Source organism: Arvicola amphibius, chromosome 4 (assembly GCF_903992535.2).
Source record: "Arvicola amphibius chromosome 4, mArvAmp1.2, whole genome shotgun sequence".
Classification (NCBI taxonomy): domain Eukaryota; kingdom Metazoa; phylum Chordata; class Mammalia; order Rodentia; family Cricetidae; genus Arvicola; species Arvicola amphibius.
This window is the reverse complement of record NC_052050.1, coordinates 57,103,058-57,115,509: the sequence shown is the minus strand read 5'-3', so window position 1 is coordinate 57,115,509 and position 12,452 is coordinate 57,103,058. Positions and strand designations below refer to the sequence as shown.

The following is a 12,452-nucleotide window of genomic DNA, read 5'->3' as shown; positions in this document are numbered from 1 at the left end:
CCAGGACAGGCTCCAAAAGAAACCCTGTCTCAAAAAGAAGGAGGAGGAGGAGGGGGGGAGGAGGAGGAGAAGAAGGAGATGAGGAGGCAGAAGGCGGCGACCGGAGGGCGGCCAGGGAGTGAGGAGGAGAAGAAGAAGAAGAAGAAGAAGAAGAAGAAGAAGAAGAAGAAGAAGAAGAAGAAGAAGAAGAAGAAGAAGAAGAAGAAGAAGAAGAAGAAGAAAGAGATGACTCAGTGGTTAGGAGCACCAACTGGTCCTCAGTTTAGTCTCCAACACCCACATGGTAGCTCTCCAGTTCCAGGGCATCTGACTTTCCTCTTCTGGCCTCTACAGGTATCAGGCACACATGTAGTCTATTTATATCCATAGAGTCAAAACACCCATACAAATAAAATGTAAATAAATAAATCAATAAGAAAAAAGAAAAGAAACACCCCAGGATAGCTGCACAATGGAGTTTCCTTCAGCCTTAAGAAGAATGAAGCTGAGGCTGGAGAGATGACTCAGACTGAGGGTCCAGAGAATCTACGTTAGACAGCTCACAACCAGCTGCAACTCCAGGTCCATGACATCTGACTCCCCCTTCTGGTCTCTAAAAACACCTGCACACATGCACATACATACACACATGCACGTGCACACACATTAAATAAATAAAAGAATGAGGTGTCTTTTGCAGAACAAAAGCATGAACCTGGAGATCACCATGTAAAGAGAAATAAGACAGATTCAAAAAGATAAACATTGCAGAATCTAAATGTAGGAAAAGAGGGTGGGGGATATGAAAGTAGAAAGGGAGCTACTTGGGAAGAAGAAGACCAATGGACTGGGAAGCAAAACAGGGCAATGGGGGAGGGGAGGTGATTAATGCATATTGTATACCTGTATGGACATATCATAATAAAACCCCTTATTTTGTACAAAATATATGCTAGTAAAATGGAGGAAGAATTGGCACTAAAAAGACAAAAGAAAAGTCAACTGATTTCACCCCCACCCAAAAAACAGGTTAGTTTCTAATTGGCATTGTCATCACAAAAGCCAGGAACTGAAACTGGTGCAGACTCTGCCCTGTGGAGACAAAAGTCTAAATCTACGGACCTCATATCAGGGAAACCTCTGTTTGCCTGGAGATAGCATCACCAGGTGGAGGGCCGCCACAGACCCAAGGTCAAGGCTGGTGTGTGAAGGCTTTGCTCTTCAAGACGGAAAACTGTAAGACATCTTCTTCCCTTGTTCAAGAAGAACCTGAGAAGAAAAAATTGTGCACACTTTTCAATTATAAAAGCTCTGAGCTGGGCGGTGCTGGCACACACCTTTGACCCCAGCTCTTGGGAGCCAGAGGCAGGCAGATCTCTGTGAGTTCAAGACCAGCTTGGTCTAGAGAGTGAGTTCTAGGATGGCCACAGCCACACAGAGAAACTGTCTCAAAACAAACGAACAAACGAATAAATAATATAAAGACTCCAAGGTACTGAGACCTAGGAACTCACAGATTCCTGCCACCTTTGACAGGGGCAATCTAATTCCCAAAGCAGGATTTTGAGTTAGTTTTATCTTTACCCACTATCTCTGCTTGCTTTGCTTTTCAAATTCGGCCTGGTTATTTTCTTTCAGGGAGACCTTCTGCAGTAATATTTAAGATGTTATTTAACACATGTGAGATCGGTTGTTTTGATAAAGAGCAACATTTCCAAGTGGAAACCTTCTGTGTTAAAAGCCGCTCTGGCCTATATCGCAGATCACCACGAGATGCTGGTTATTCAATAGCAGACAAATAACCTGGTTCTCCCCGACACCTGGGAGCTATTTGTAACTAGATTTTAAGGAAATTTAACCAAGAGTTTACTGGACAATGGGTTTAGGAGAAAATGCTAACAAAATAATGGAAATATACATATGAACAAAGAAACAATCATACACACATACACATATAAACAGACAAATATTTAAATACTGGTATTGTATATGAACATATACATCACTATTTTTATAGGCCCAGGCTAGGGTCATTAGACAACGTACATCTTTAAAAGATTATGTTACCCCCCCCCCCCCGACTCCTTTGTGATTCAAAATACAATAAAATCACTCATAAACCTCCCTTATTACTCTGATGACTGAGGCCTCGGTTTGGACTACCTGGCTTGGTGCAGGATTAAATGACACACTTTAGAAGCCCCAGTTATGGGCCACCCAGGTGCCAAAATGAGAGACAGGTGTCAGAACCACACTTCCCATTCCCACAACTGAGCTTGCACTTCCTGAAATGTGGAATCAAAAACAATTGACCCTTCATGTTCAATCACCTTGCAAGGCCGGGTTGGGTGGGCCGTTTTCATGGATCTGCCTCATCGGTTCCAGCAGCCGGTCAACTTACCTCTACAGATCCCTCTAACTGGTCCCACACCGTAGGGGCTCACAGCTTGTTTGACATCACGTGCACACCGCTATGATGACTGGGTTGGACCAGCACCATCACTGGGCTCATCGATGGTTCATATAGTTCTCTAATTCCTGATCTCCCTACTTGCCTCACACATTAAACTAAAATAAGCTAAGAATCAATTCCATCTTGTGGCCAGAAGGTCCTGTCCTGAGACTGGAGGGCAGCAGGTCCCAGTTTCTAAAACTTTAGCACGATCACAAGACCCTTTAGATAGCAGGCATAAACCCAGTAATTTACAGTCCGAGCTTGGTGAGGTGACCATGAATCCCAGAAAATTCAGAGCTACCTCAGGCCACACCTCTCAAGTACCCTTTACTTGGCTCCTTCTATGGTAATATGAGTCCAGAAGGGATCCAAGCGTTCAGGATCCTGAACGATCCTCATGTGACCACCAATAAAGTCCCGAGGGCCCTTAAAAAGTGGTTTTGGGGATCACTCAAAATTTCCCCTTGTATAAATTGATTTAACCTTCACAATGAGCAACGTGGCAAGGATTGTTTAGACTCACAAATACATGTGGCCTTTGTCCAAAAGTCCACTTCCCGGAATGTTTCCCACAGATGCTCACTGCACCTCTGCCTCTAATAACAGATGATCAGAAACTGCCTGTTGGTAGGTAGACCCCTAAAATGTGGCTATATTACTAAAAGTCCATGCAGTGGAATGGTTGGTAGCCCCCACACATGAAGAAACTGTGCTCCACTCTTCTAGCTAGAAGCTGGCATTTCCGGGGGCTGGAGAGCTGTCTCAGTGGGGAAGTCTGTGTGCTGCTCTTGCAGAGGACCCTGGTGTGGTTCCCAGCGTCCATGGGGGACAGATTACAGTCACTTTTAACGTCAGTTTCAGGGAACCCGATGCTCTCTTCTGGCCTCTGCAGGCTCCTGCACGCATGTGGATGGACAGACAGACACACAAATAAAAAAATAAAACAAATAGCTTTTTTTTTTTTTTTTTTTGGTTTTTCGAGACAGGGTTTCCCTGTAGTTTCTAGAGCCTGTCCTGGAACTAGCTCTTGTAGACCAGGCTGGCCTCGAACTCACAGAGATCCGCCTGCCTCTGCCTCCCGAGTGCTGGGATTAAAGGCGTGCGCCACTACCGCCCGGCTAACAAATAGCTTTTTAAAATGAAAATGTTTAAGCTCAAAAGAGAAAGTAACACACATACCGAGCTTTGATTCACTTAAATTTTTGAAGGAAAATGTCCCGTGCGCATTTGCCTTTCTATGCAGAAGGAAGCAGGAAAATGTTTCTAGGAGTCAGGTCTGCCTCGATGGGTTCCTTGGCAGCTGTGGGGTGAAGGGCTTACATGAGCTCCAGCAGCAAGGAGACCTGGAATCATAGTCCTGTGGTTTTGCTTTTGAATTTGAGGCATCTGAACATTTACTTAAATTTTCATATTAATTTTTTCTCCATGATTTTGCAGGTCTCTCAAGTCCTAGAAAACTACTTGAACACAAATTAGAACTGTCTCTGTCTGTGTCTCTGTCTGTCTCTGTCTCTCCTCTCTCCCTCTCCCTCTATTCCCCACCCACCCAAAAAGCATGAACAGCCCCTAAGCTCCTGACTGCAATTGAAAAGCCACAGATGAACCACACCCCATGAACCCTATATTCTATCCACCACGCAGCCAGAGCACTATGGTGATACTGAGGGAAGTACGTCAGGGCCTGGGGAACCCGCTGTAGCTGAGAATGTTTGTTTTCCTCCTTATGAAAAATAGTATGTCACTACAGGACCCGTTCTTGCTGAATTGCCAATAACGGGACTCCATCTTAAGAGCCAGGCATGCCTATAATCCCAGCATTTAGGAGACTGAGGCCAAAGGATTATGGGTCTGAGGCCAGCTGATTCAAACATAATAATAATAATAATAATAATAATAATAATAATCTGTTGTAGTAATCTGTGTAGGCAAAGCACCACACAACAGCTAGCAATGTGATGGGAAAAGCCTTCCAGCTGAGCTTCAGTCAGAAGATAGAGCATTTGTTGAACAGTAATTACCGGAAGTTAATGAAGACTGCTTTCCTGCTATTTGACCCAATCCCTGCTCATCTCCCTCTCCTGACAGATGTCTAAGATAAAGCCCACACCCTCAGGGGTCCCTCCCTAAGAGCACACTCCACTGCTTCCTCGAAGGGCCCCTGTCTGAAGGCATCTCACCCATCACCTCAGGCATGCTTGTTGGCATAGCACAATGACAGCCCCAGAGAAAGCAGACACGGCCCTGCTACCACAGGGAGCTGGCTGACCCACACATCGGTCAACTAGTCATCTAGTGGAGTGTGTTATGGAGAAAAATGAGACAAGTGCTTCTTACCGACCAGTAACCAGTGTTTCCTCGCAGACAGAAGAGAGCTGAGTACAGTTAGCGATGCTCAAACCCGCTGAGCCAAGGGACTGGCAAACTCACGCAGAGCACCTGGACTTTCCAGAGCGGAGTATTTCAGCGAGATGGTGGGTTAATCGTGTCAGCAGTCAGGTTGGAAACGGAAGAGTTGGACAGCAGTGGTAGCAGTCCAGAACAGACACATGGACATCAGTAGAATATCATCCTCACCAGCCTGCGCGGAAAGATTCTTTCCAATTAAAGAGACGTGGGGACAAAACACCTGTCTACATAACCCTTGTCTCAGACCTCCCAGTATCTACCTTCCCCTTTCCCTTCCCTCCCCTCCCCTCTTTCTTTCCTTTCATTCCCTCTTCCTACTCCATCTGTTTCTCCTCCTGCCTCCCTGTTTCCTCTTTTGACAGCATGAGCTGTTGCCTCCTTTCCCTAACCCAATCCATCGTCATCATCGCTTCTGAATCCCCCACATCTTCATACACCACAGCTCTGACCTCCTTGTGCAGAATCAACCAATATCCTTGTAACCGAATCAAATAGCCTCATTGTCTGGAGACCCCAGAGATTGGAATAATCTGCTTTTTGCAGTGAAGTGGAGAATGTGATACAGATCTGAACACAGAAAATGCCTCTAAATGTTTGATAGGTAGTTGGGAGCCAGGCACCGTACTGTCCTCTCTCTATGGGATTTGCACAATCCTCGGCCAGATACTGGGTAGAGGTTCAAAGTAGAGACTTAGACAGCTAAATTTGCTTATCTTAAAAAGCAGTGGGCAAACTGGGCATGGTGCAACAAGCCTTTAATCTCAACACTAGGGAGGCAGAGGCAGGTAGATCTCTGAATTCAACACCAACCTGTCTACAGAGTGAGTTCCAGGACAGCCAGGAGACCCTGTCTTGGATAAATAAGCAAACAAAAAGCAGTGGGCATCAGATACTGTTATCAACAGGGGAAGGCCTCATCCTGTTGTCACTAGAGTGTGGTCCTCTTACCTAGTTCTTCCAGTTAGTGGCATTTCTTTATAGCAGAGTCACCCAAACCCATATTTCACAGAAGGAGGATGTCTCACGTGCTCTACTGAGGCCAGTTGCTCTGTGTTTCCTTTCTCTGCCTTGAATGTTCCAGGCCATCACTGTGATCTCCAATGCACTACTTCCTGCCTGTTAGACCTAAATATTTTATTATCCCTCATTCGTAATCAGATTAGATTATTTGACTCATCTTCTCCCCAAATCACTTGTAACAAGGACAAGATTGCTCAATGCATTCGCTTTTCAGGTTCCTCTCCATTACTTTCAAAAGCAGTTAAGGCCAGGCAATGGGGGCAGGCACCTTTAATCCTAGCACCCAGGAGGCAGAGGCAGGCGGAACTCTGTGAGTTCGAAACCAGCCTGGTCTACAGAGCAAGTTCCAGGACAGGCTCCAAAGCTACAGAGAAATCCCGTTTCAAAAAACAAACAAACAAAAAAAAAACAGCAAAAAAAAGGCAGTTATGGGAACAATTTCTTTGTGGGTATGCATAAGCACCAGGAACACTGAGATATTAAAATAAAGCTGTATTCTCTCTCTTCACATTGGCTATTTCTGTGATGTACTGACTGAATATCTGACATAAGCAACCTGAGGCGGGGGGGCTTATTTTGCTCAGGGTTCAGCAGTTTCTGTCCATCACACTGGGGAGCCATGCTGGACTGACTCAACCGTTTGTGGAGGAGTTTATGGAGGCTTCAAAAATAGAAGCCACAGGACAGGACCAGGGGCACTACAGTCCTCAGAGACCCTCCCCTAATGACCTTCTTCTGCCAGCCAAGCTCCACCTTCTAAAGTCTCCACAGCCTTCTAATGGTATCTCTACCAGAGGACCAAGATTTCAAAACACGAGCCTATGAAGAATGTTCCAGATTCAAACCAAAACACTCTTAGGAGGTTTTCTATCTTGAACAGTCAAACTAATAAATACTCAACCATCTGTTGAAGGGTCAGGAATGGTGAAGAGGGTTTGCTGAGCTTCCGAGTCTAGACCTGAATACTCTGAATTCAAATCCTGTGCCGTGCTTTACAGCTGAGAGATTTTAAAGAAGTTTTTGAATGCTTTGTCCTGCTTCTTCCCCGGGAAGCAGGACAGTTAGTAAGTAGCCCCCAGCACTTCTGTGTAAACAAAGTGACTTAATATTCAATAAAGATGCCTAGCTCAAATCAGCCCCCATAGAGGTCATTCTAGCTATTAACACAACCTCTCTCCACACAGACAGTCTTCAGCTCTCACCTGGCTGGCACGCTCTGTGATGGTTTAAGTGTTTGGATTCTTCCAGTTTTGTGGACAGCTCAAAATACCTTAAATAAAAGAGTGACAGTGTCTGACCCAGCAACTTGGGCGTGAGTGTTTGAGTGGCACACAACCCAACCAGCTAACGGAACAAGACGTCCTCTGGGTTAGGTGGGAATATAAAGATCATGAAATCCAGAGACTGCCACACCCCCCTCAGCCTGGGGTGATGTCCTCCTCACCACAGAAAGCATCCAGAAAGCATGTGCATGAACTGGACTGTTAGACTTTCTCTGAGGTTCTCATTATTGGCAACGCCGCATGGCTTCTTCTCCTACCTCATTTGGAAAAGCAGTCCCTCTCAGCAACAAGAGCAAGCTGACAAACCCATTTGTTTGGGAGCACAGAAATCTTGACCATGTCCCTGGTACAAACACTCAGAATAATTGTCCCCACGCAGTCCTGAGGGAAGCTCTGTAGGGCAGACTGCCAGGCAGCCAGCTGGCTGTAAACTGACAGGTAGACCATACTGGGAGCTTCCAGGTGACCAGAGTAGACAGGACAAGCAACTGGTGACACTGGGCTCAGGGAACATCGGGAGGGAGAGGCTACTTGGAATGATGAGTTTCAAGTGTGTCAGAGGCAAGTCTGCTCTTGGTGGTGGTGCTGGCCCGAGCACGGTCAGTCAGTGTGCTCAGCCACTCAACTGAACATGTGGAAGGTGGTGATTAGTAAATAATAATAATAATATTATCATTTATGTATCACATAACATGTGCTACACATATAATATTATATACATAATATAATATTATATACATAATATATCACATAATATAATATTATGTATCACATAACACATGCTACACCATAGTCAAAAACAACAGGGCTGGCTGGACATCCTACATGCAAAACGTCTGGAATTTCAGACATTTTGTTTTCACATTTGGGGCATTTGCATAAACATGATGTGGTAATTGAGGCATGGGAACCAGGCCAAAATACAGAACTCATTTCTGCCTCCTGTGCACTTTATTCAACATAAACCGAAGGCTGTTGTGTACATTGTCCATAATTGTATGGCCACATAAGCCTCAACTGGGGAATTTTGAGTTTGTGGCATCCCGTCAGCATTCAGAAAGTTTTGTATTTTTCTTTTCCAGATCAAGAACACTCGATTTGTAATTAAAGCAAAATACAACGAAGAGCCACAATGAGTTCCTCATTCCGTCTCTCTACAAATTTGGAATACAAAGACAGGTTCGGTCTGAAAATGTTGTCAGACGCTCACCCAGCTTTAACTGCTGCTGAACAGGGTGCACTTGCTCATCCTGTGCCCAGGTTGCTGTTCAGCAAGACTCTGGCATTAGGTCTCAAACCCAGGACTAATAGTGGAGGTGCCTACTTAACATATTAAAGTGAACGTAGCTGGGCACTGGTGGCGCACGCCTTTAATCCCAGCACTCGGGAGGCAGAGGCAGGCGGATCTCTGTGAGTTCGAGACCAGCCTGGTCTACAAGAGCTAGTTCCAGGACAGGCTCTAAAGCTGCAGAGAAACCCTGTCTCGAAAAACCAAAAAAAAAATAAAAATAAAAATAAAATAAAGTGAACCTAAACACCGGGTCTCCCAGCATCCTTCAGTCCCTACCTGTGACAGGGTATGGCTGACACACCCTGCTCCTTACTCTAAACTTCCCCAGCCCAGGGTGTGGGCTGCCTTTCCCTTTATAATCCAGCCATTTTTGTTACCTGGCCCTGTTTCTACCCTTTATCTTCTGCCCCTTGTTATATGTGTGTTCACAGGGAAGGGGCGCTGCTCCTTTCCTTTCCCCTTTCCAGGCTCAGTCTGACCATGTTTACTCTGGACTCTGCTAGATATCCCTGCCTCTGGCTATACCTCCATTTTATCTACAATAAACTTTCTCCTCCTCCACCATACCTAGGAGCAATCATGTTCTTCCTTCCTTCCTTCCTTCCTTCCTTCCTTCCTTCCTTCCTTCCTTCCTTCCTTCTTTCTTTTTTCCTTCCTTCCTTCCTTCCTTCTTTCTTTTTTCCTTCCTTCCTCTCTCTCTCTCTCTCTCTCTCTCTCTCTCTCTCTCTCTCTCTCTCTCTCTCTCTCTCTCTCTCTCTTTCTTTCTTCTGCTGATAAGATGAAACCCAGGACCAGTCTTGTCCCTTTTTTTTTCCTCATTCACCAGGGGCTGCAGTGAATATTAGCTTGAAAACAGAAGCAGATCCTGACACGTTTGACAGCAGAGGTGAACATTTAGGATATTACACAGAGAGACATAAGCTTGCTTCAAGACAAAAACATTTCAGGAGGCCACTCACATAAAGGACTTAGGGTTGTCCTGTCCATCGGCACAGGGAACAGAGTGGAAGCCACCAGGGCTGGGGAGAGAGTGGAGCAGGGATTTGGCCTTTAAGAAATCACAGATTCACTTGTGCAAGATGAGAAAGTCTGGACATTGATGATAGGGATAATTATGTGACAGTGTGCCTAGACACCTTCGAGTGGCTACAACAGAGACAGAGGGAAGGAAGGAGAGAGGGAGGAAAGGGCAAACCATTTGCCAAAATGGGCACCACATTAAAATCGGCACGGCACACTAGCAGCCTATCAGATTCCTCTTCCTGCTTCTAACTGCTTATCCGTGGGCGGTCAGATTTTCTTCATTGATTTCATCAGCATCACAGCAAACTGGGCTCGGAAGTCGGTGCAAAATTCCAGTTACCTCCTCCCAGACTTATACAAAGCTAAAGCAATTATCTGCAAAGTATATTTTGGGTTTGGGAAACTCTATTTCTGTAAAAGTAAGTTCTCTGTTAACGTGGAATATTATGATGATTCTTTCTGAGTGACAGAAAGTTTTGGTGTGTTTTTTAGTTTCTAATTCTAATATAGTTACTGTCAACAAACTTAACCCACACAGTCAGAAGCTCTTTGCGATTCTCTGTAATTAGAGAATAAAGTTTAGCTCGTAGTAAATACTCAATAAGCATTTGTGCTTCCCCCACTCCCCGCACACACATACCTTATCACCTTGTACTATTACACAAGAGTCAGGACTTATTAATGAGTGGCAGAATCATTACCCAATGGGGAGGGGCAGTGTGGGGCAGGAAGGGGAGGAGAGGACGGCTAATTGGTGCCCGGGGAACAGCTGGGAAGGAGATGTCCTGTCCTACACCACAGTGGGACATCCATGAATGACTGAAGTTTACTGCTTATTTCAAAAGAGCAAGTGGAGAATATTTTGAATGTCGTCAGCACAGAGAAATGATCTGTGTTGTGACAGCTTAAATGAGAACTGTCCTCTCTACACTCCAGTCTTTAATGGCTTGGTCCCAGTTGGTGGCACTGTCTGGGGAGGGTTGTAGGGCAGGCTTGCTGGAGAAAGGGCATCCCTAGGGGTTAACTCTGAGAGTGCAAAGTCTTGTTCTATTTGCTGTTGCTCTCTCTGCTTCATGCTTGAGGCTCCAAGTGTCAACTCTTGACCTGCGGCTCCTGCCACCATGCTGCCTGCCACCGTGCCAACCCGCCACGATGAACTCATACTTCTGAAGCCCTTCCTTCCACATGTTGCTTTGATCATGGTGCTTTTATCCCAGCAACAGAAACGTAGCTATTACCATGTCTAAGGTAGTGTGTCCACTAACCTGCTTCAATCAGTGATAACAAACTGCATATGTTACGAAAACTTGCCACCATTTACTATGGAAACGTGCATATTAATTAGCTACATTTTCATTTGTGACCAACCAACACTTACGAAAGGTTGGACTCACTCAGGCTCACATTAGCGGGGAATCCAGTCCGTCGTGTCCAGGGAAGACATGCTAAGGGCAGCACCTTGACAGGAGAACCACGTGCTCAGCAGAACAGAAAGCAGCGAGATGGCCCAAACTAGGGCCAGATGATCACCCTAAGGCCTGTCCTGTAGGTTTCAGAACCTCCCAAGCATCACCACCAGCTGGGTACCAAGTATTCAAACACGAGAGCCTTTGGAGAGCCTTACACACCAAAACCATGACAGCAAAATTGCTGTGCTTGTATTAAAAACAAAAACAAAGTTTGTTTTTTTTTTTTTTTTTTTAAAAAAAAAAAGAGGTTTGGGGGCTGGAGAGATTACAGAGTGGTTAGAACCCTAGCTGCTCTTCCAGGGGACCCTAGTGAAAGTTTCTGCTCCCTGATAAGCCTCTCCGCTGACACAGCAATCTGAATCAGACCAAATCAAACTGAATTAGAAAAGCCCAGGTTTAAGAGATACCAATGATCCCAGATGGCTTTCCAGCCCCCTAGAGAGGAGATGGGAAAGGGAGACCAGAAAACCAAGTTTTTTGTTCTCTGGGGGGCAGTTTAAATACCCTGTGGAAGTGGTCTTTAACATCTCTGGGGAGGGGTTACCATTTCCGCAGACTTTCTCAGGGGTGGAGTCTGGATTGAGACAGCTCCCAGGAGAGGGGATTTGGGGTGGACCATCCACCCGAACATTCCAGACTCTTTGGATATATGGATACCAGGGGCTAGAGTGAAGCCTTTGCCCAAACACCGAGGTAAGCTCATGCTGAGTGGTTCACAACTGCTTGTAACTCTTGCTCCAGTGGATGCAATGTCCTTTCTGCAGGTTACCCACACACGTGGCACACGCTCAAACAAACACATACATACAAATAAAGAAAAATAAGTCTGTAGGGGGCTGGAGGGCTGACTCAGTGGTTAAGAGCACTGGCTGCCTGTAGAGAATCTGGGTTTGATTTCCAGAGCCCACAAGGCTCACAACCATCTGTAACTCTAGTCCCACGTGATCTGACACACCCTTTGGTCTCTTTGGACATGTATGCATTAAAGGAAAAAAAATTTTTTTGAATAAAAAGTCCTTAAAATAGAAAAGAAGCCAAAAAAAAAAACCCAACAAACAACAACAATAAAAACAGCAAAACTCTAAACCGGGTGGTAGTGCACGCCTTTAATCCCAGCACTCAAGAGGCAGAGTCAGGCAAATCTCTCTGAGTTTGAGGCCAGTCTGGTCTACAAAGTGAGTTCCAGGATAGCCAGGGCTACACAGAGAAACCCTGTCTCAAAAAAAAAAAAAACAAACAGAGAGAGAGAGAGAGAGAGAGAGAGAGAGAGAGAGAGAGAGGAAGAAGAAGAAGAAGAAGAAGAAGAAGAAGAAGAAGAAGAAGAAGAAGAAGAAGAAGAAGAAGAAGAAGAAGAAGAAGAAGAAGAAGAAGAAGCCTGAAGCTTAGGTACCTCCACACCTCCACATCTCTACTGCATTATATGTCCCAAGAAATCCCCAGGATGTGTTTCCCGCTCATCTGGAGTGCCCTCCCAGAGGCACCTGTTGAGAATTGGCTGTGTCCCCCTGCCTGTCAAAATGCACATC

At 45.4% G+C, this 12,452-nt stretch overlaps 1 long non-coding RNA gene across 1 annotated transcript; it reads right to left on the bottom strand.

Annotated features, from left to right (window-relative positions):
- Nucleotides 1-1,115: 1,115 nt before the first annotated feature.
- LOC119813023 lies at nucleotides 1,116-5,052 on the bottom strand. Its single transcript, XR_005285144.1, has 3 exons — nucleotides 4,769-5,052; nucleotides 3,614-3,734; nucleotides 1,116-1,248 (listed from the first exon to the last, which is right to left on the bottom strand). It is a non-coding gene; the product is annotated as an uncharacterized LOC119813023 (long non-coding RNA).
- Between the last annotated feature and the right edge of the window lie 7,400 nt (nucleotides 5,053-12,452).